Source organism: Lampetra fluviatilis, chromosome 41 (assembly GCF_964198595.1).
Source record: "Lampetra fluviatilis chromosome 41, kcLamFluv1.1, whole genome shotgun sequence".
NCBI classification, from domain to species: domain Eukaryota; kingdom Metazoa; phylum Chordata; class Hyperoartia; order Petromyzontiformes; family Petromyzontidae; genus Lampetra; species Lampetra fluviatilis.
Genome location: NC_136315.1, coordinates 10,281,054 through 10,303,011, shown reverse-complemented (window position 1 = coordinate 10,303,011; position 21,958 = coordinate 10,281,054). Strand labels below are relative to the sequence as shown.

At 51.0% G+C, this 21,958-nt stretch overlaps 1 protein-coding gene across 13 annotated transcripts in view; it reads left to right on the top strand.

Moving 5' to 3' along the window:
• The window catches only part of LOC144946545 (uncharacterized), a 229,135-nt gene that overhangs the window by 107,318 nt on the left and 99,859 nt on the right, over positions 1 to 21,958 (top strand). The window contains exon 1 of one of the 13 annotated variants that reach the window (XM_078875535.1): positions 1,408 to 1,770. The exons of 11 other annotated variants lie outside the window; for them this stretch is intronic. The gene's annotated coding sequence lies outside the window, so the exon portion shown is untranslated. Of the gene's footprint in view, positions 1 to 1,407; positions 1,771 to 6,155; positions 6,174 to 21,958 lie in introns of those variants that run through there. One more of the 13 variants, XM_078875538.1, reaches the window with a different exon arrangement.

Genomic DNA, 21,958 nt, shown 5'->3' with positions numbered 1-21,958 from the left:
TGAAGTTATTAAAATTTTTTATATACCTTTTTTTACGTACACGTATGTCATCGGAATGGAATTGGAAGAAAAGCTGATGACGTTGCAGGTTAAACGGCCAGGGCAGGCGCCATGTGTCCATTGGCCCTTGAATTCGAGAGTCGAGGGCCGCCTGCTGAGACTCATCGCGTTGTTTTTCAACGGAGGCTTGAGAACTCGAGTTGTAAAATGAGCATGATTTCAGTTGCTATCATTTGAAAGTTAGTACTAATACTGTCTCCAATTAGCATTGAAGCGTTGAGGTAATATATTTTTGCAGCTTCGTTTGACAGTTGAGTAATAATATTTTTTAATGAAGAAATCCTCGTTGATGTTATTGATATTTTCAGGAGGGGTTCATTGCTTTAGATGTTAGATATTTTGTTTGAGGATAGAGTGCCCGGAGAAAACCCCACACTCAGTCGGGGATGAAACTCCAACTCGACCACAAGTGTGGCAGCTACCTTGTGGCTCTCCTTGTTTCCTGCGGGGCTCCTCACTCAGCCAAGCTGCTGACGCACATTTGTGCTGACAGCACTTGACTCCCATCAGAAAAAGTTGTGAAGTTCAAATCCAGGTCGTCGCGGTTTGACCCAGCCCATCATCCTCCCCAAGGGTGATAAAGTGAGTAGTAGAATTTCCCTGCTCAAACAAGCGCGTGGCATCTTCGTCACCATCCCAGAGCCAGGGGTTGAAATTCCACATTTCTGCGACTGGAGCCAGACTTTCCACGGGAAAGCTGTTGTCGATTTCCTATGAAGTGGTACTCATTTTATTCTACACATTTGAGCTGATGCCAAGGGCAGGGCTAAGTCCATCTCCAACCATCAGATTTTGTACTGGACCTCCCGATGTAGTTGGCCCACTTTGACCTTAGCAGCACACGGACACGTGAGCTCTTCTCCCGACTTTCAACCCGTGGCCCACCTAGCCCACCTGCAACTCGGCTGTCTGCTGTTTACCCGGTCCCTGTGGCCTCCTTCTCCCTCCGCGACTGCCCTTGGCCACATAGAGGCAGGAAAAAAATTGTGGTGGGGGGGGGGGAAGGAGCCCCCAAACAATGGTGCTTTTGATGTCCCCATAAAGCCCCTTTGACTCAAGTTCAGCCGTTTCTGTAGAAAGAGGCTGCACGCTGCTTTCCCAGGGAGAGATGGGGCGGTTTTTTCTCTCCTCTCTCTCTCTGTCTTTGTTTTTTTGGCCATAACAAGGGACGCCCCGCTCGGAGCTGATGCTGGGCGAACACAATGGCCGGCCCACCTACCGCCAGGGCGCTTTTTCTCGGAGCACGCCTCCGCACCCCGCTCTGCCAATGTTTTGATTTCCGGGCCGGAGCCCGCTTGTCCGTATTTAAGCGAGAGAAGCCCAGATGCCGCTTCGCCGGGAATCGGTCGTCGTTTTCCCGTTCACACCGCGGAGGCGTCTGGCGGAGACGCGCCTCCTAAAGCGCGCAGTGGGGGCACAAGTTGTTTATTTATTTTTACTACTCTCTCGCTCAACTCCGAGCGAGTGCGTGCTGCGCGCGAGCGAGGAGCGCCCTCCTTGACAGCGCGCTCGCCCTCCCGTCCGGCCCCCGCGGCAGTCGGAGATAAATCTGCCGGAGCTCCGAGTCGCTCGCTTGGGCTTCCCGCCGCTCGCCCTGCCCGCTACTCCAGCCCTCGGGCCGTGGAATCTTTCTCCGGCTTCCCCGCGTGTGTCCGCTGCTCGCCCCAGGTGTTAAAAGTCGAGCCGTGCTCTCTCCACTGCTGTAGTCTGGTGAGTGAGTATGTGTTTCTGTGTGTGTGTGGGCAAGCGTTGGCGCAGTTGGTATGCGCAGTCCGCTACAAGCACGGCTTAATTCCCGGTCACGCGCAGCAGCGTCGATGGTGAGTTTTATCTCAGCGTGTTGGCGATCTCTCTCCTGTGGGTTGACTCAACCTTAAATGAGTTCCTGTTGTCGTGTGGGACCGTCGGCGCTAGGGAGACGAGGTCGGTGCAGAGCGGTGGCCTCCACACTCGCCCCGGTTTGAGTCGTGCTGGGCTTAGGAGGCGCTCCTCAACATCACTTGGCCTGTGCCGTCACTTTAAGTTGAATGGAGGAGCTGTGAGTGTGTGACATTAGTTGGACAGTTTTTTTTTTATTGTTTCTCAGAAATGCAACACGGAACTTAAGCCTCATCTCCCCACGTGTGTGAGTATTTTCTCGGTACCTGTGGGGAGCAGTGACGCAGTGGTTAGCGCACTGCGCTACGAACATGATGACCAGAGTTTTATTCCTGCTCGCGACCAATAACAGTGGAGAATATTGAAACCTCCCTTAGGTCGACTCAGCCTTGCATGAGTACCTGGTGCAGTGTGTAAACACCAGAACAGGGGAGACAAAGGCTGTCAGGCGTGGTGATGGCAACTCACCTCCTCATGCACCGTGCCGCTCTTCATAGGTGCTCCTCGCTAACAGCACTTACCCCAACAGTCTGTAAAGGCTCTGTGGGGAGATTCGTCTGAGTTCCTGTGTTCCCTTCCAGCACAAAAAAGAACAGATTAAATCAAGAATTTGTCAAAACCAAAGGCAAGGACCTCCTTGAAAATTAGTCTTGAGACTCGATGAGCGCTGTCCTAGGGAAACAAAGTTGTGACCATATTAGCATCGTCACCGCACCTCCGATTAGCACGGTTGGCTACGTACGGCGTGAAAGAAGTTCAGCGTACGTACGAAAATTACAACTGTTTTTGTGATGTGGTTGTCATGGCATGAGTGATGCGATCGCCAGTAGGCAAGCACGGTCTATTTTTAAGGCTGTTGTTGCACCGTGTTGTTGTTGTTGTGCAATTAAGGCAGGAAACACTTTGCGTTGCGTGACTGCTGCTTGCAGCGTGGAGCTTCCATTCCAGAACGGCCGTTCACAGCCACCGCTGGGGTGAGCACGGTCACTCGCTCACCGCCTCTTTAAAACTAATACTAAACCATTTTTTATTTTACCCAGGTAGAATCCCATTGAACTCTGTTGCTTTTTTTCAGAAGCGATCTGGCCACAAATGATGGGGCAACGAAGTGGCGTGGTTCGTGTGGAAATGCACAGCAGCCAAATATTCTGAACGCACTTTTCTTAACGTGGACTAGAAGAAGAATCCACGTGACCACGGGAAAACATGCAAATATACAGCAGGTGTCAGGATCAAAACTACGACATCGCACATACCAGGCGGGGTAGTTAACATTTCACCCCTGCCCCCCCACCAGTCTTAAGTAGGATAAACAGTTCGGATTATGAACAGTTTTATTCAAAATCAGATGGGTCAGCGTATCTCTCCTCAGTGCGAAATCGCAGCAATGTGATCAAGTTCATTAATTCTATTTGCAGCCGGAGTAGATACATTTTGCGGTAAAACCAAGGAGTTAAACCAGGCTTGGATTGAGCAGCGGTTCGTAATTATACTTTTTTATGTAAACGAATAAATTCAGCCGGTGCACAACAACACACACACAAAAAAACACTTTTTAAATCGATGTTTCTCAGTTAAACTTCTTCGTACGGCCGATGTCGATGTGGAGCGGTTATCGTACGGGTCAGAGACGTGGTTCGGCAACCACAAATAACAATTCGTAAGAAAGTCCAAATGTTTAAAGAGCCGCAGTGCACTGTGGTGGTGAATACCAGACTGCGGTCCTCGGTAAACAATCTCACGGAGCGGTCCCTTAAAGCAGCGGTCCCCAACCTTTTTGGCACCAGGGACCGGTTTCGTGGAAGACAATTTTTTCACGGACCAGGGGGGGGGGGGGTCATCATTGGGTCTTTCTCCCTTTTCAAAGAAGCTCTCCAGCGACGTTTGTTTTTTTACTAATTCTGGCTCGGGGTTAGCAGCTTGTGGGCTTACCAACACTGTGACTGAGACAAGTGCGCATTGCGGGACAGAGGCGTGGACGGAAGTGGTGAATAATAAAATAATGGGGGCGGGCCACGCGCGGACTCACCGCACTCACCTCCTGCTGCTGTGCGACCCGCTGGGGTTGGGGACCCCCCTGCCTTGGAGAGCCGCAGGTTACCGACCCCTGGTCCGAGAGTCGGGGCTTTCACAAAGTAGCACGACAAGGAGTGTGGAGACAGAGGCAGAGGGCAAATTGGACGTTTGGAATGGGAGCGAGGATCGGATGAAAGCGATGTTCATGCAGCCAGAATTACACGGCTGTGCAGCGCTAAACGCACCTCCGATTAGCACGGTCGGCTATGTCACAGTGCGAAACAAGTTCATCATGCATACTTGGGACAAGCGTGGGATGGAGGAGAACAGGTCTATTAAAAACTCCTAAAGCTAAGTTATTATTTTATTTTACCAGGTAAATCCCACTGAGCTATGCCGCTCTTTTTTCAGAAGCGACCTGACCACAAATGATAGCTCAACAAAGTGGCTTATCACGTGGACATTTATAGCAGCCAAATACTCTAAACCACCAGGTGAGGTGGGGGGGGAGACCAAAAGCCACACGCTGGACAATCTCACTCCAATTAGATCTCACCTGGGTAGGTCAGACCTTGAGAGATCAGGTCCTGGCTGCAACATCTGCAGCGTCTAGCAGGAGGAAGGAAGCGATGGCGGGTTGTCGCGGCAACGGTACCATTGGCCGTAATGACCTCTTGACCTCATGTTTATTTAAATGACGGTCATGTGGGCAGACTGAGCTCCATCATCGATATGTGGAATATCCTCTGCCAAATGACGTTACCTCGGCTCATTGTTACAGGGTGTTTTGTTGTCGTTTGTAGCACTTCTGTTCGCCGTCAGTGGGTGGCCAAGTGGTTCGCACACCGTGCCATGAACCCGGTGACTTGAGTTCTATTCCTGGCCAGGGCCCAATGGCGGTGGTGGAGTGAAATCCGAATCACTTCTGAGAACCCCCCCACCTCTCCATTCACCAATCCGCACTGACTTAGCGTGGTGAAGTATGGTCAAACAACCCCCTGTGACTGACACGACATGGAGAGGCGGCCTTCCTTTCCAGCAGTGGAGTGAAAAAGTGCTGCAGATGTAAAACGAAAATCGTTAATTTGCGTTGCGTTTTCACGTGAGCGCTGCCATTCATTCACTTGCCAGCATTGTTTTCCCTTCAGTGCATTCACCAACATGAAACGTCCTCTCAATGGTAATGTAGAAAGAACCAAGAAGAAGGTAATGTAGAGAGTCAAGGCGGGCCGCTGCTCGTCTCCGGTTTGCAGCCCTGAATGAGTGCTGCACATTCCACATTTGTTTTGCCGGAGCGAGTTTATCCCTCGCAGGACACAACCACGAGATTTGAGCTGTTGACCTGATGATCGACATCATCGCCATCATCACGGTCTATCGTCACTTGTTTCCACTTCCCTCTGTCTTGTGCCAATATGCTCAAGCTGCTGCACATCGTTCTGGCACCAATCTCTTGTCGTCATCAAGCCATTCTCCGTTAGGTCTTATTCTTTTTCCGGTTCCTTCCAATTTTTCTGAACAACAACAACAACACACTTTAAATTTTCCTGTTGTTGTTCATCCTACATGTGTGTCCGAATCGTGCCAGTTTCCTTCTCATCACTGCCTGCATCGTGTCTCTTCTTCTACGTGCAAACTGTTTCTTACGTCCACCAACCGTTGATGCTGGATTGCAATCTCCAACGAAACGTCGTTGCCCATTTAAACGTGGTGAGATTCCTCTACAGACAACAACACCGGTGGTGGTGGTTGTGCTGCAGTGGCAGGAGTAGATCTAGCCACATGTGATGCAAGTGACACTTATTTATTGGCTGTCAGGTTGGAGGAGTGTTTGCAACGTGTTTTTTTACACCCCTACCGATCCCAAAACCCCAATTATGAATCGGCACAACCACTGTGGATCTCCCCAGCAAAGTGGCACTCGTCAATGGGCTTTCACCTGGCTTAAATAAAGGGGCCTCTCTTTTCTTCATAGAGTCCCCACCTCCTTGTTGGGCTCTACACCCAATCAGGTGGGTTCGCTTTGCTGCCTCCGAGACTCGTGAACAATAGGTGCTGGAGGGGGGGCAGTGTTGAATGCAGCGGAAGTGCCGCGAACCAAAGCCCTCCGTGCGCGGGACGCGGCGCTGGCGAGTGAATGAAGACAAGTGCATCGCAGCGCCGCAGAGGAATTGCCCCGAGTGCTTTAAACAAAGACGTGAATTTGTTCTCCCAAATGAGTGAGTGAGTGAATGAAGGGTGTGGTAGTTTCAGAGCCTTTCCAGAGCTCTGCACCACTGACTCACTCCCTTAGTCATACATTGATTTGGACCGTGTGCCATTAGTTTCCACGTCATTCAAGAGGAGCGTACTTAGCTGCTGCTGCTGCCGTCACCATCACGAGCTGCGTTCTTCCTGCTGCTGCACGAAAGTATCCCCCACACCAGCGTCGTATCTCGCAGTCGTGCGTTTGCCACTTCCCGCCTGACTCCCACACGTGCGCTGATTCGATTGGTGCTCTTGCGCCGAGGCGTCCTTTGGCTGCCATTCCACCACCAGTGGTGTCCGTCGTGCAGCAGTCCTCGCCATCACGTGTCCTGCTTCCTGGGCGGGTAGGCGGGTGGTGAGCCAGGGTCTGCGGGTTGAGTGGCCAGGCTAGGCGGGTGAGGGTCGGTCGCCGCGTGGGCAGATAGATGGATCGGTACTTAGGTGGGTAGGTAAGTAGCCAATTAAGCCATCTAATAACCCTGAGAGACAATGTGCCTGCTTGCAAATGAGACCTGCAAAATGAACGCTTTACTTTACATCTCTGTAATTAGAGCACAGCGTTTCAGCCGTGATATTGGAATTGCTCTAGTAATCAGTACCGCCTAAGTAATGGACTCTTAAAGGTGTTCTTCAGCGGTGCAGCTCAGACGGTGGTGGATTTTGCGTGCAGACAGCGACAGCTTCGGTTGCCCCCCCCCCCCCCCCCGGTGCCGAGGGCCTCCTCTGCCACTGCGGCGAGACGGATGTCGGCGCTCTCGGCACGATGGGAGTGCTTCTCGGGGAAAGCGATGCGCACACCCTGGGTGCCGCACGTCAGTCGCTCAAGCCTGCCCGTGACAGTTTCTCCCGGGGAGGTTATTCACCCTTTCCCATTCCGATGACGTATTGCACCGGGTACTCATTTGAGGCCGAGTCGACATCGGGGAGGCACAAGGCCGCTTTAGATATTCATCACTGGTGTGGGCCATGAGCGGGAGTTAAATTCGGTTTGCTGGGTTCGTAGCGTAGCGCGCTAAACGCTACGCTACCGCTTTCCACAAGTCACAGCACACTCCCCTAATCACTCTCTCACCCACTCACCCTCTCACCCACTCACCCTCTCACTCACCCACTCACTCACCCACCCTCTCACCCACCCTCTCACTCACCCTCTCACCCTCTCACTCACCCTCTCACTCACCCTCTCACTCACCCACTCACTCTCTCACTCACCCTCTCACTCACCCTCTCACTCACCCTCTCACTCACCCTCTCACTCACCCTCTCACTCACCCTCTCACTCACCCTCTCACTCACCCTCACCGACCCATCACCGACCCATCACCGACCCATCACCCATACGCACATTCACACACAAACACTCATCCTCTCACTCACACCAACTCAACCACCCACTCACCACAGGTTACAACACTTCTATTTTCTGCTTCGCACTGCTCTACTTTAGAATTCACTCCCATCGCTTTTTTACTTTCTCACCAAGCTCTTTTGACCTCACTCAATCTCAAGAGACACATTCACTCTCATCCACTCTGACTCTGAAAGTGCTGTTTGCTGCTGGCCGTTTGACGTGTTGGACCCTGCTAAAGACACAATATGCTTCAGAGACCCTCACTGACAGCGTTGCCTCGACGTGCCATGAAGAAGTGGCCTTGTCCTAAACGTCGCCTCTCAACTCTGTTTCCTCTCGTGGCACCACGGTGGCTAGGAGATGTTAACTACCTGGCCTGGTACACAGGAAGTCGTAGGTTCGATCCAGACCCTGACGCCGGAGATATTTGGAGTTTGCATGTTTTTTCTGACACGTTGATTTTTTTCTGGGCCCCTACGGTTTTTCCCTCCACGTTTAGAATCAATATACGTTTAGATAATTATTTGGCTGCTATAAATTTCCAGATGATAGGCCACTTCGTTGAGCCATCGTTTGCGGCCAGGTCGCTCCTGAAAAAGCTATACAGCTCAAGTGGACCTTAGCTGGTAAAATAAAAAAGAAAGTTTAGTTTAAATAGTTTATATTCTTTGGGTCTTTCGGTAAAGCCACGTAGATAGATCAAATAATAATAATAATAAAATATCAGACCCAAAGAATATGAATTCCTGCAGTCCCGAAAGCTTTAAGTCAAGATTTAAATCGTTTAGTTTATCGACGGACGTGTTGAGTGTTCTTGCTCATTGCCTAGAGCGGCAGTGTTGCTCAACTCCAGTCTTCACGACCCCCCAACTTTCCTCCGCCTTTTGGTGATTGCCAATCTTTTCCCTTGGCGTGGAAACTCACGGCCGCTGCTGCAGGCTGCCTGCATGCACCCCCGGTGGTTGGTGATCATGAGGTCGGGGATGGGGGGGGACGGTTGAGAAACACCGGCCTAATACTCGGGGATTTTAAATCGTTCAAAACGCGAGGCCACGGTTTGAGCGCCACGGTTCTGTGTGCGGTTGTAAGATGTGCTTTAGGGCGATGGAAGCCCAGTGTGATTGTTCAAAGAAAATGTAATATTTTATTTAGTCGTCCATTGTGTTCCCGCGGCGCTCTTGGTCTCGTGTCGTGTGAACTGAAGGAACGTCCTGCAGCAGATGCTCGAGGTCAGCGTTTTGACCTCGTCGTGTCAGCAAGTGGCTCGGATGGCACAGCAGGGAGAGCTCCTGGGGTCACTTCAGGCGGCCTCTCGAAGCCAGCGCCGCCGCATCTTCCAACCCCGGGCATCGCGCGATTCGCCATCCGTAGCCCACACGATTTGGTGAATCGGCACGAATTCTGGGTCGCGGTTTGATTCATTAATTGATTTTATTTATTTAGTTTTATTCTCGTTTGTTCTGTGACTTTCGAGTTCTATCCCTGGGCAATGCATCAGCCTGAACGGTACATTTTTCGCGTGTACGTCCTGCGTAATTCGCATCGTTACATGGAACGCGGTGTCCACGTTTGAACGTGCCGCGTGCGGACGAGCCATCGCCCGCCCGACAAGGGTTTCCTCCAGGCCGCGTCCGTCAGGAACGTTTGGCCGGCGGGCGTCTGCGGCTGGCGCGCGTGGACTCTGTGTCAACAAGATAGAGGGCGTGGGGGGCGGGGGGATTATTGGTGCGTGCAGGTGCCTCGCGCCGCCGCCACGCCCTGCATTTTCATCATCGCTGCCACACGGCGGGCACCGCACACTTTGGTTTTTGTTCGGGGGAAGCGTTTCACGCACAAGTCATGCGCAGTGCTCCCTTTCTTGCGGCGACTTGCGGACTTGCGTGCGTTTGCACGTGGCTGCTTTGAGCGCTGCTGCTACTGCTGAAGTGCAAATGAACAGGGCAGTCGTTTATTCTGCTGGCTGGGAGCGCGATGAAGCCAGAAGAGTTTCCCTTTTTAGTCACCGCGGATTGAAAATAATTTTAAGCATTGCAAACGTTGGGCTTTTACAGTGGCGATGAAGAGACATCTCGTCCAGTCTCATCATCTGGCCAACAGACCTCGACATTGGCATTTTAGCTCCTGAACATCTTGCCGTGCGCAAATATAGAATAGAATCATCATCACAATCGGCCTTGGTCTGTCCCCTGTTGGATGAAGGCCCCCCTCCTCCATGCTGCTGCCATTTCTTGTGACCTCGAGAGGGACCCTTTCAGCAAGTCAAGCGGTGGGGGGGGGATGGTGTGTTCGGAATTAAACTCGGGTCGCTGGGTTCGCGAATGCGGCGCCGCCGACGCCGCCCATAACGAGCGGTGCGTTTATATTTGAGTCGCCGTCGGCAATAGCGGTAACAACTGTAGTGCGGACGGCGTCAACGTGGAATATTTTCTACGAGCAGGTTCCGGAACGAGAACTCTCAGCTGCTCTGCACAGTTAATGAGATGGAATGTGGCGCGCGTAGAGGCACGCGACTGGAGAGAGTGGGGGGCGACGAGAGGGGGGGAGAAAGTGATGACGCAGGCGCCCGTTGCGTTCACCGCCCTCGTGGGACGACTGCGCTCGGCTGCCCCTCCCTCGCACCCGCGTCTCGCGTTCGACTCCTGTACAGGTGGCGGCTGCCAGGATGAGCTGCGGGTGGTTGTGGTCCTGTTGGCTGCGGCTGGCTGTTGTGGTGGTTGTACTGGTTTGTGCAGAGCGGTGGCGCAGAGGTTAACGCGTTGCGCTACGAATCCGGTGACCCGAGGTTCGATTCCCGCTCACGGCCAACACCACTGACGATTAGCTGAACCTCTAGGTTGACTCGGCCTCAAATGAGTACCCAGCGCAGGGTGTAAAGATCAGCATTGGGGAGACAAAGGTGGCCAGGCGTGGTTCTGGTCACCCACCCCCTCATGTGCTCTGCCAGCCTTCACAAGTGCTTGTTAGCGGCACTTGCCCCTGCAATCTGTTAAGGCTATACGGGGATCTTTGTCTCTATCTTTGCTGATCGTGATGGTCGTGGTGGTGGCACAGTAGGGGGTACAGCTGGTGCATCTACCAGTCATCTCAGCCAACCCATGGCACCTGGGTCTGTCCCGTCACCTCCTGTCAGCGAGCCTTGGACACTTCACGTGGCCTCAAAGTGCACCTAGCCTGGCACAGCGCCGTGGTGACGTTACCGTCACTTCTTGGCGAATGGCGGGTCTTGGTATTGGTGGTGGTAATGGTCGTGGTGGTAGTGCATGTCTGATCCCAGAGGTTTGGGAGTTGATTCTTGTGGAATCGTGGCAATATTTGTGAAACTCCCCTCCCTGTGATCTGCTGAGAGGTGGACAGGAGATGGCAGTGCAGCAAAGTCTGTTCATGAGCCGATTTGTGCATGATATTAAATGTTATTTGTGTTGTCGAAATTGGGGATTATTTCGATCAGATCATTGGGGGAGCACGTACCACCCCCCCCCCCCCACTGGCTCTGCCAGTGCGTCACCGGGGACCGCGAGCAAACTCCGCCTCGACCGCATTGTTCCCTTCTGATGGGATTGTGTCAGGTTGTTTGTAAACAAGCTACATTGCTCTGTAAGTAGTAATAATAATAATATTGCTCGTAACATCGAGGAGGCTTTGTTAGTCCATTACTGCTGGATGACGGCTTCGCCCCCCCCCCACGCGGCATAGGGGAGAGGCTGGTGTACCGCGGCTTGAGCCCCCCCCCCCCCATGCCATCATCGCGGCGCTACTCAGAGCGACAAACGCAGGACATGCATGGGTTATCTTGAATATCAATGTTTCTGTGGGTTATCAATTTTTTTCAGTAATTTAAATCCGATCAAACGTCAACTCTGGCAAATTATCCCATCGTTGCTGATGAAATGGGAACCGCTTTGTTGAAAGTCATCGGTGGCTGTCATACACACGGACTGCGACCTGCCGCCCAGGGAATGAGGAATTTCCACCACTGGGCTCAGAGCCGGCAGAGGTCAGCTGTCTGCCTTGCTGCTCATTCAAGCACAGATACACTTTGGGCGTTTGGCTGCGATCAAGAACAACAACAAGAATAATTTCCACTTCTGCAGAACCTTTTTGCCCGGAGGTCACAAGGTGCTGTACATTAAAAAAACAAATGCAGGCTTACACCGATCAGGAGGAGTTTTTGAACGTGGGGACAGGACGGGGGTATGGGGCGGGAGTCCTGGACGTGTATGTGTCTAGTGGGGAACGGTAGCGTAGCGGTTAGCGCGCTGCGCTATGAACCTGGCAACCCGGGTTCGATTCCCGCTCACGGCCAACACCAGTGACGATTATCTGCACCGGTCCTGTGTCTCCCCTAGGTCGACTCAGCTTCAAATGAGTACCTGGTGTGGTGTGTAAGTATCGCCACTGGGGAGACAAAGGCGGTCGGGCGTGGTGCTGGCCACCCACCCCTCGTATACCGTTCCGGCCTTCATAGGTGCTCGCTAACAGCAGTTGCCTCCGACAGTCTGTTAAGGCTATACGGGGGATATTTGTCTTGTGGCTGGACTGCCTCGTGATGAACGGGAATCGGCTTTTCTGTTCAGATGTCTCGACTAAATATGGGTCATTAAGCAGAGTCCATAAATTACTGGCTTGCCGCTCACTCTGCACGTCAAGAGATGCCCCTTCACTTTCCTGGGGCTTAAAATAGACCAACTAAATATGAACATTACCCATCTTCATGGCCTATGATGGCACGATGATAGTGATGCATTCATTGTTGCATGTTCCTTGCTATTTTTAAACAATCCCCGTCGTTAAGTGATGATTGTAGAAATGTAATGGCCTTCTGGGAGTGCATTAATTCAACAGCATTGGTTTCTTCACGAGCAAAAAGTCTGGACAAGTTTCGACATCAGTGTCTTGTCGGCAGTCAGGCTCGCTTGAACCCCAATGCTGGTGAGCTGCTAGATTTGTATCGGCAAGAACCCTGTTCGATATGGGTTCACGCTCAATCCTAAACCGGATAACGCACAACACAAAATAACATTGGTGCCTTTGTCGAGAATTTCAAGAACAAAATAAATAAGTAGACAATGCGCCCGCCTCCTTCGCAAATCTGTCCCCCGAAAACAATAGTATTTGTTTTTACACATCCCATCAGCCACGCGGCCTCCTGGGAGTGCATTCATTAAGCAGCGTTGGTTCTCGAAAAACAAACCAGCTGCACACGTCGCCGGATGCCCTCACATTCTAACAGTGCGCGGTAAACCATTGAACGGTCGCGGCCATCTACAAATCAATTTGTTTGCGGTCTGCAGTGGAGCTTGCGTTTGATGACACGGCCGTTCCGTGTTGCCGTGCGCAGTGGATACACGGCGGGTAGGTGGCGGCTGGGCAGTGTGTTTACTCTCTCTCGACAACGATTTGCGACCACATGGGCCTTTATTTTTGGCAGATTAGACGTTCTGATTACGCAAAGGGCAGCTCGTTGTCATCTGCATTCTTATCTCCACCGTTACACTGGGGTAGTAAGCACAGAACCCACTGTTGGTTTGGGGGGGTGGTTGGTGTTCTCCCCGTGGTGGCGTGGATTTTTCTCCGGGTCCTCCGGTTTTTCCCTCCATATTTAGAATCTGCGTGTATTTAGAGTGCTTGGCTACTTTAAATGTCCACTTCGTTGAGAAGTCATTTGTGATAGCCAGGTTGCTACTGAAATAGAGCCATATTGCTCAGTGGGCCTTACCTGGTAACAGAAAACAAATGGTGTTAATAGAATGGGTTGACAGTTGTGTATTTAGCTATGTGTATATTGTGTGTTGTGTTCAGTCGACCTGTAATCGTGTCGTAACTGGTTATTCTTTGTTCGCGGCAACAAAGGAGTTAGAATGCATGAGCGCTTCAATACTCGAACTCTGCTAATGGCTCGTTGCGATTGTAAAATGTTTACAGTTATTCTAATGGAAGTCGTATCTAACTAAAATGTTGCGTTTCATGCATATATTTACGAATTTCCTTTTGCCATTTTTAATTGCAGGCCCTGCCGCTTGCTTATCGCAGTTTCCTGTTTGCAAAATGATAATTGCAATCATAAAATCTGAAGCGGTGGCGCGGGGCAAAGATTGCCTAAACGGCAAGAAGAGAATCCAAGAAATAAATTGAGAAAAAGTCACCCTCAGTCGAGTGGCTTTTATTTAAGTAGTCCTTCCTTACACGAGAAATCCCTGGGGAGAGCCCGGCATTGGCAGGTTTATATTATTTTTAATGTCTTTTGGTGACGAAACCTGAGTGTCCAGAGAAAACCCCACACATCCGAGGGAGCTAACATTTAAATGCCTCACGGATGAGTCGGACACTTAGCTGTTCTAACGTTTCACATCCATTGTGAAGCAAAACTGAAAAGAACTGCAATGTCAATAAAGATGCGGGCAAGAGAGAGAGAGGGAGACCTAAGTTAGCCATCGTGGTGCAGTGGAGGTGCGGAGGTGCGAGTTAACGGGCTTGTTTTGAATTGAGCAAGAATTGCTCTGACTGCGTGCTCAGGTCTGGTCAGGTCGTCGTTTTAAGAGACAAGTCTCCGCTTGCTCGCACTTCGTGCCGCCCGTCGCGTCTCAAAATAAAAGCCTCGCGTCATTTTACTTTCCGGGCAAGACTCCTCGGGGGTCAGTCGCGACTCGCCAAGAGGTCGGCACAAATGGGCGCGCGCTCGCGAAACATTCCGAGCCTCCCAAATGAAGTCGGTCGGCGCGCTAATCCTGCCGTGTGCGTGGCCCGCGGCCGCACGGCAGAGGGGCTGTAATTTCATAGGGCGCAGAGGGCAGCCCCCGGGGGCGGGGGGGGCTGTGGGAAAGGGCAACATGGGCCCTCGCCCGCCGGGAAAGGACAAAAAACGCGAAGCCGCACGGAGCCAGTTCCTTCCATTGTGGGACTGCCGTGCGCGCGCACGCGCCGGCGTCTTCGCAGAGCGCTGTTCCCACTCGCGCGTGCAACCTTAGCGATTGTGTTCCACGGTTCCTGCGGCAGTTGCGGTTTTGGCAGCAGCGGTGGTGGCGGTGGCGGCAGCAGCGGGCAGCGGTGGCTTTCTTTCTTGTTTTGTTTTCGTTAAACACAAACGCACGGCGCGTTCTTCCGGGACAGCGGTGGGAAGGGCGAGAGAGGGTTGGCTGGTGCACCATCGCCGATGGCCGCTCATGGGCCCCATTGTTAGCGGCGGCCACGGGTGAGATTCGGCGGGCGGGCGGCTGTGAAGAGAAGCGCCGCCAAGATTCCACGGTGCGTCTGCTGCGCCGGGACCTGGCGGGGGGTGATGGTAAAACCGCCTCTTGGTTCCAGCAACAGTCCTCGCCGTTTTCGCAGTCCCCCATTAGCTAATGGAAACAAACAGCCGTTAGGATGTCAACTTCATTAATATTATTTAGTTGTCTCACTTTGCATCCTAGATTCTGCACTTTGGCAGCTGGTATGAAACAGCCCTTCCTACGTGCACAGGCGCACACACCCGCCGTGAGGGAAATGAGCTGAAAGGGGCATCGCTGGTTATCAAGGGCCATCAGGCTTCCATGTTCCACAGCACGGAGACTGCAAGCTCGTCAGCTGTGTAGACGAGCTCCCGAGTTGTCCCTTCGCGTGCCCCATCAGCCAATGCAGCTCACAGTGACGGGGCGTGAGCACATTCAGGACAACGCTGAGTGTTTACAAGAAACACACGACTTGGCCGAGCCTTACTCGCGATGGATTATTAAACTGTGGTTGGCTGTTCACGATTCAATTTGTGGCCCATCGAAACTGATGTTTGTTGACATTGCGTTTGTTTGTGCACCCGTCGGTGAATGAAGCGTGACATCAAAACCCCTCTGTGCTCCTGGATTTAACCATTGGAGGGTTGATGGGAAGCGTTTTCTAATGAAGGGGTTGAGCAGTGTTGGTTCTGTGCGATCGCTCAATCATTAGCATTGGCCCCTCGAGTGACGCGGTTGTAAGCGAGCTGTTTAGTTTTTATTCGTTTCGTCCGTTGGGAAATACGTGTGCAGTCGGTCACGTTTGTATGCATTTCTAACTGCACCTTGATGGGCTCCGAGGCTCCGAGGGCTCGCCGCTATAAATGTTACTTCTGGTTGTGATTCCCGGAAAATCAAATCACTTGCTGCAATAGATTTTTCATGAATAGCCGTAAAGATGTATCTACACGAGTGCTTTTCCCTCCCCCCTCCACCCAAAAATGTCACAGTTAAGAACGTTTAATGTCTTGCCGCGCTCACGATAACGTGGGCGGCGTGCGTACTCTCACGCCCTGGAATTTCAGCGCAGGAATAATTTGCATTGTTGAATGATTAAAAAAGATGATGATGGAATAACTGTGTGCTATTGATGGGTTTAAAGAGCTGCTGACGCCCGGGGCATTTGGGATTCTCCTAGCGTTGTCCTCTTCCCAAGCTTTCATAACCTCTCTCAGCTCAAGGAATCCGTTAAGGCTTATCTATTACATCTTTGATAGAGCTGTTTGGTGCCGGCTGCTTGATAACATTTCTGTTCTTTGTGCAACCGTGTTTAAAATATATATACAGTGAGGGAAAAAAGTATTTGATCCCCTGCTGATTTTGTACGTTTGCCCACTGACAAAGAAATGATCAGTCTATAATTTTAATGGTAGGTTTATTTGAACAGTGAGAGACAGAATAACAACAAAATCCAGAAAACGCATGTCAAAAATGTTATAAATTGATTTGCATTTTAATGAGGGAAATACGTATTTGACCCCTCTGCAAAACAAGACTTAGTACTTGGTGACAAAACCCTTGTTGGCAATCACAGAGGTCAGACGTTTCTTGTAGTTGGCCACCAGGTCTGCACACATCTCAGGAGGGATTTTGTCCCACTCCTCTTTGCAGATCTTCTCCAAGTCATTAAGGTTTCGAGGCTAACGTTTGGCAACTCGAACCTTCAGCTCCCTCCACAGTTTTTCTATGGGATTAAGGTCTGGAGACTGGCTAGGCCACTCCAGGACCTTCATGTGCTTCTTCTTGAGCCACTCCTTTGTTGCCTTGGCCGTGTGTTTTGGGTCATTGTCATGCTGGAATACCCATCCACGACCCACTTTCAATGCCCTGGCTGAGGGAAGGAGGTTCTCACCCAAGATTTGACGGTACATGGCCCCGTCCATCGTCCCTTTGATGCGGTGAAGTTGTCCTGTCCCCTTAGCAGAAAAACATCCCCAAAGCATAATGTTTCCACCTCCATGTTTGACGGTGGGGATGGTGTTCTTGGGGTCATAGGCAGCATTCTTCCTCCTCCAAACACGGCGAGTTGAGTTGATGCCAAAGAGCTCAATTTTGGTCTCATCTGACCACAACACTTTCACCCAGTTGTCCTCTCAATCATTCAGATGTTCATTGGCAAACTTCAGACGGGCATGTATATGTGCTTTCTTGAGCAGGGGCACCTTGCGGGCGCTGCAAGATTTCAGTCCTTCACGGCGTAGTGTGTTACCAACTGTTTTCTTGGTGACTATGGTCCCAGCTGCCTTGAGATCATTGACAAGATCCTCCCGTGTAGTTCTGGGCTGATTCCTCACCATTCTCATGATCATTGCAACTCCACGAGGTGAGATCTTGCATGGAGCCCCAGGCCGAGGGAGATTGACAGTTCTTTTGTGTTTCTTCCATTTGCGAATAATCGCACCAACTGTTGTCACCTTCTCACCAAGCTGCTTGGCGATGGTCTTGTAGCCCATTCCAGCCTTGTGTAGGTCTACATTCTTGTCCCTGACATCCTTGGAGAGCTCTTTGGTCTTGGCCATGGTGGAGAGTTTGGAATCGGATTGATTGATTGCTTCTGTGAACAGGTCTTTTATACAGGTAACAAGCTGAGATTAGGAGCACTCCCTTTAAGAGTGTGCTCCTAATCTCAGCTCGTTACCTGTATAAAAGACACCTGGGAGCCAGAAATATTTATGATTGAGAGGGGGTCAAATACATATTTCCCTCATTGAAATGCAAATCAATTTATAAAAAATTTTACATGCGTTTTTCTGGATTTTGTTGTCGTTATTCTGTCTCTCACTGTTCAAATAAACCTACCATTAAAATTATAGTCTGATCATTTCTTTGTCAGTGGTCAAACGTACAAAATCAGCAGGGGATCAAATACTTTTTCCTTCACTGTATAAAGGAGTACATTATATATATATTATCCAGAGGTCACTGCAGCCGTTGATGCAACCACATATAGCAGTTATTTTATGCTCAATGGCACGGTTGTTGAAGTTGACTTCTGACCTCTGACGATCACACTCAGTGTCCACCACTCTGGTTGAAGAAACTCCTCCCTGGGTCACCACCATGGGGGTGCCACTCCAAATGCTCTTCTTGGCAACACGCACCAGCTTACCTCTCATCTCAACAACCTCTTAACCCCCTCCCATTGCCATCACGTACATGTACGTACGTGTAGGCTCTCGCAAGGCCATGCGGGAGGGTGTGTTGCACGGTTTGGCGCTCAGCTATCGTAGAGTGCGGTCGTGTCGCGACAGTTCTCTGCGGTGAGTACAATGTCTTTAAAAACAATGCTTCTCTAAATACAAATTAACACTCAACCGCTTGCGCGTTCCGAGATGCAGTGGTCAACGAGACACCCACCCTGCAACTTGCAGACGTCTCGGAATGGGAAAGGATTCATATTATTACATCTTGAACGCCTCTGGTCCAAACTGCAGAGTCGCTTGCCTTCGAACCTGCCGTGAAATTCCCTGCGTGCAAGATGCGGGACTCGAACAGGCAGGAAACTCTGCTGATTCTAGAGACAGACAGAACAAAGTGGGCGTGTTGCGGCTGCCTCGTTACCGCAGTCAGATTATGATGATGATGTTGTTGTCGATGCTGCGGCTACTGCTCGTCGTGGTGAAACAGCCTCAGGGCCCAAGGGGGTGGGTGAGGAAATGGCTCTTGCCGAACCCCCATGAACTGGAACGCCACTCGCGGGCTCGTTTCCGAAACCCGGGATATAAATCTGCATTCAGAAGCGCTGAAAGAAGCGTTGCTGTTTTAATAATGAAAATGTAGCGGACTTGCTGCAAGGGTAAGTTCTGCTTTGGCAGCGTTTTTGTGAAGGCGGTGGTGGGGCGTAGGGGTGGGGGCCGGTGGCTGATGCAGCTTGGGTTGGGGGGGAGGTGGGGGGACGGTATTGGGAGGGGTCAGGGAGGGGGGGCAGGGAGGGGGGGGCGGAGGTTTGTTCGGGAACTGCAGTTCAGCGCTGTGTGAATGAAGCGAGCGTGTACATCGGATGGTAATGCAAATTAGTGAGTAAGTGAGCAGCAGGCTTTTGGCTCCAGCCGTAGGTGGAAGTGTAAGATGTTTATCGCAGGCCCCCGTGGCCAAGCGATGAATACGTTCTTTATGCCCCGCTTGTCACAGATTTATACGCCGTGAAACCGATCTTTCACCGTGTCTGTCTCACAACAAAAAAGAATCGCAGTATATTATTCTGCGGGGCGCATTAAAATCACTCGCATTGGTCTGCATGGGCAAGTTTGACCAAGTGTTATTGCGTTATCCTGCCATGTTTGAGGTGCAGCGAAACCCACAGATTTACTGTGGGAATGCACAGGTCACGTCCATTTTTTTCGATGTGTAATGTTATATTTATTTTTTCCACCAAATTACGATTACAATATTTGGCCGAAGCGTCATTGGACGAGAGAAAAAGGATTCACCATTGGTAAGAGGTCACTTGGGAAGACCTCTTATCCACACTGTGGCATACATTTCTATATGGCCTCGCAAAGAATGTTCACCACATTCTCGGCAATAACATCTACGCTCATAATCCTCACAGCTGCAACGTGACAAACCAATTGAATGTGTCGTTTTTTTCATGCAGTAATTTGTAACTTGGCAGATACCATCAACTTTCACTCTACTTGAGAACTGGGTTTAATTACGAGTGGCTAAACACGCGGATTTGAACCCTGGATTTCAGCGGTGCCAGGTCAATGCTTTGGTCATGGCCATGATGCACCCCCACCGCGTGAGCCCTCCCAAGCACTTTTGTGGGAAAGCACATTAATCACATGGGCTGGGCCTGTCATCGTCAGCCAAAACAGCTTCCCACCTGCTCCCCACAAAACCCTATTATTTGGGTAATAAATCCTCCCGAGACATTGCCGTTTTATTTGACATTGTACAGTTAATGCGTCATTTGTTTTAGTTTTTTTTGCTTCCCTTAACCCATTTATAAGCAAGGGGGGGGCGGGGCACGCTATCCGCTGTCTTGGATGATCGTGCCTATCACACGGTAAAAAACAACAAAAACGGCTGGGTGCCTCCTTTCTCCTCTTCCTTGGGGGGAAGCTTTGGAGCCCCAACCATGCCTCCCAGGACAAGGCGGATTTGCGAGCCAGTGTGGCACTCTAACCGCCGATTTCCACAGTCATGGCATTAACCCGGTGTCGACGCACACGTCGAGTGTCGCACGGATCGCTATTCCCCAAAATCACCGCACTGCTGTCTCCAACAACAAAAAAGAATGCTCCCGAAGCAAAAGCTGTTTTTTTTTCTCTTCTCTGTGGCTGCCACGCTTCCTCTGGTAGGGCCGTCGCTCAGGACCCCTGCGACTTTAAGCGATTTCCAGGCACCCCCCCCCCCGCTGCTACCCTCTAGTGTTTACCTTGGCCGCCAAGGGGAGTGTCAGAAGCAGAGGAAAACTTCCACTGGCCCAGGATGAAAGTGCGGGTGGCCTGCCCACAGTGCCGGAGTGTGGAGTTTCCACCGGCAGCTCATGGCCACCGATGGACTTTTGAGCAGCGAGATGGTTTTTACCTGGCTGTGGTGAGCACGGGTAGCACATTGCCCCGTGATTCCCGTGACTTACGATACACGGATAGTATTCGGTTGGGAAATTTGAGTGTCACTGGGACAAACGTGCAGGGAAAGATACCTGGGGTGACACACGCAATTATGCACCCATCCCAAACTCTCTGCGTGCACGAGTGTCTTCGGCTGGCTCATCGGGAAAAACAAACTTGATCAGCAGTCATGCATAGTAGCGTCACAATATTTTAAATAAATGTAAGAGTATTTCACTGCAAGTGACTAATCTACACGTCATGCATCACAGCTGCGCTGCAGTGTTTTGTCATGGCAGCTCTGATGGGTAAAGACCAGCTTCGTCCTTGTCTGCCATGTACCCTCGTACTCCTTGCACGGTTGGTTACATACGGTGCAAAAGAAGTTCAGCATACACACGTACAATATAAAGTTGTTGCTTGTGGAGCATTTTTGATAAAAGTGGAGTAAATCAGTTGAAAATACACCTTCCCATGTTTGTGTCTACATAAAAATAAAAAAAGTATATTTTTACACACGTCATGGGCACATGTCCTTCAGGGCGTGCATTTATTTAATAACATTGGTTTCAATACGAGCAAACTCTGGACCGGTTTTAACATTCTGTGCTTGGGTGGAAGCAGGAATTGATTTGTGCTGAGATCTGGTTCTGAACTTTTGTTCAACTTTTACAGCAGTGAACTGCACGGTTTGGATAATGGACCCATTGCCGACTGAGAAGTTGCATCTGGCTTTGCTCACCTCGTGGCTCTCCGCTGGCTCACTCTGAGCATGCGAGTGACCCCGGCTGCCCGCGCGTGCGTTCTGCGGCCAGGTGCCCGTGGAGGGAATCGTTTCCAACTGCGGCCTCCCTCCCTCTGTTACTGCACCTTGAGGCCCGGTGTCTGCCGCGTCTCAGAGTATATATGTATGTATGTACGTTGAACTCCTTTCGCACCACACATAGCCAACCATGCTTATTGGAGGTGCGGCAGAAGGACAACAAACTAAACGTAAAAAGCAGATCTAAAGAAATTATTTTCAATGTAGATGATTTAAAAGCACTATAGCTCCAGTGGCTTCCTAATATCGGAAGGAAGAGCGTTCCAGAAGCGCATCTGAAAGCGCGCGATTGAAGCCGGCATGGGTTCAGTGTGAAATCCCCGTGCACAACGGAGCGATCGTTCACCCAGACTACGTCGAGTCGCCGCGTCGTTACCCGCCGCTTCTGGACTTTTGCCGAAACGCGTTGGGCGGCAATCGGGGCGAGTCGTGAGTTTGAACGAGCGCCACTAATTGCCCTCTTGTCGTCCCCCCGTGTCACTGGAAATGGGGATCGGTACGCGTGCACGGGCCCCGACCGCGTGGGTCTCATTAGCGTCTGGCATGGCTGCATTTAAAGTAGAGTTAATCAAGTGGCTAAGGAAATTAAGCTGCGCCAGTGTTAGAGCACTGAGCCAATGTCATTAGGACCCGACGTTCAAATCTCAAACTCCCCAACTGAAGAGAAGTGATCTGTAATGGATTTTACATTCGCACTGAACCCAAGTCGAGCCCAGCTCAGAGGGATCATTTAGCCGATAGCTTTGGAGTGAGCCAAAGAGAAAGCGGAATTGAG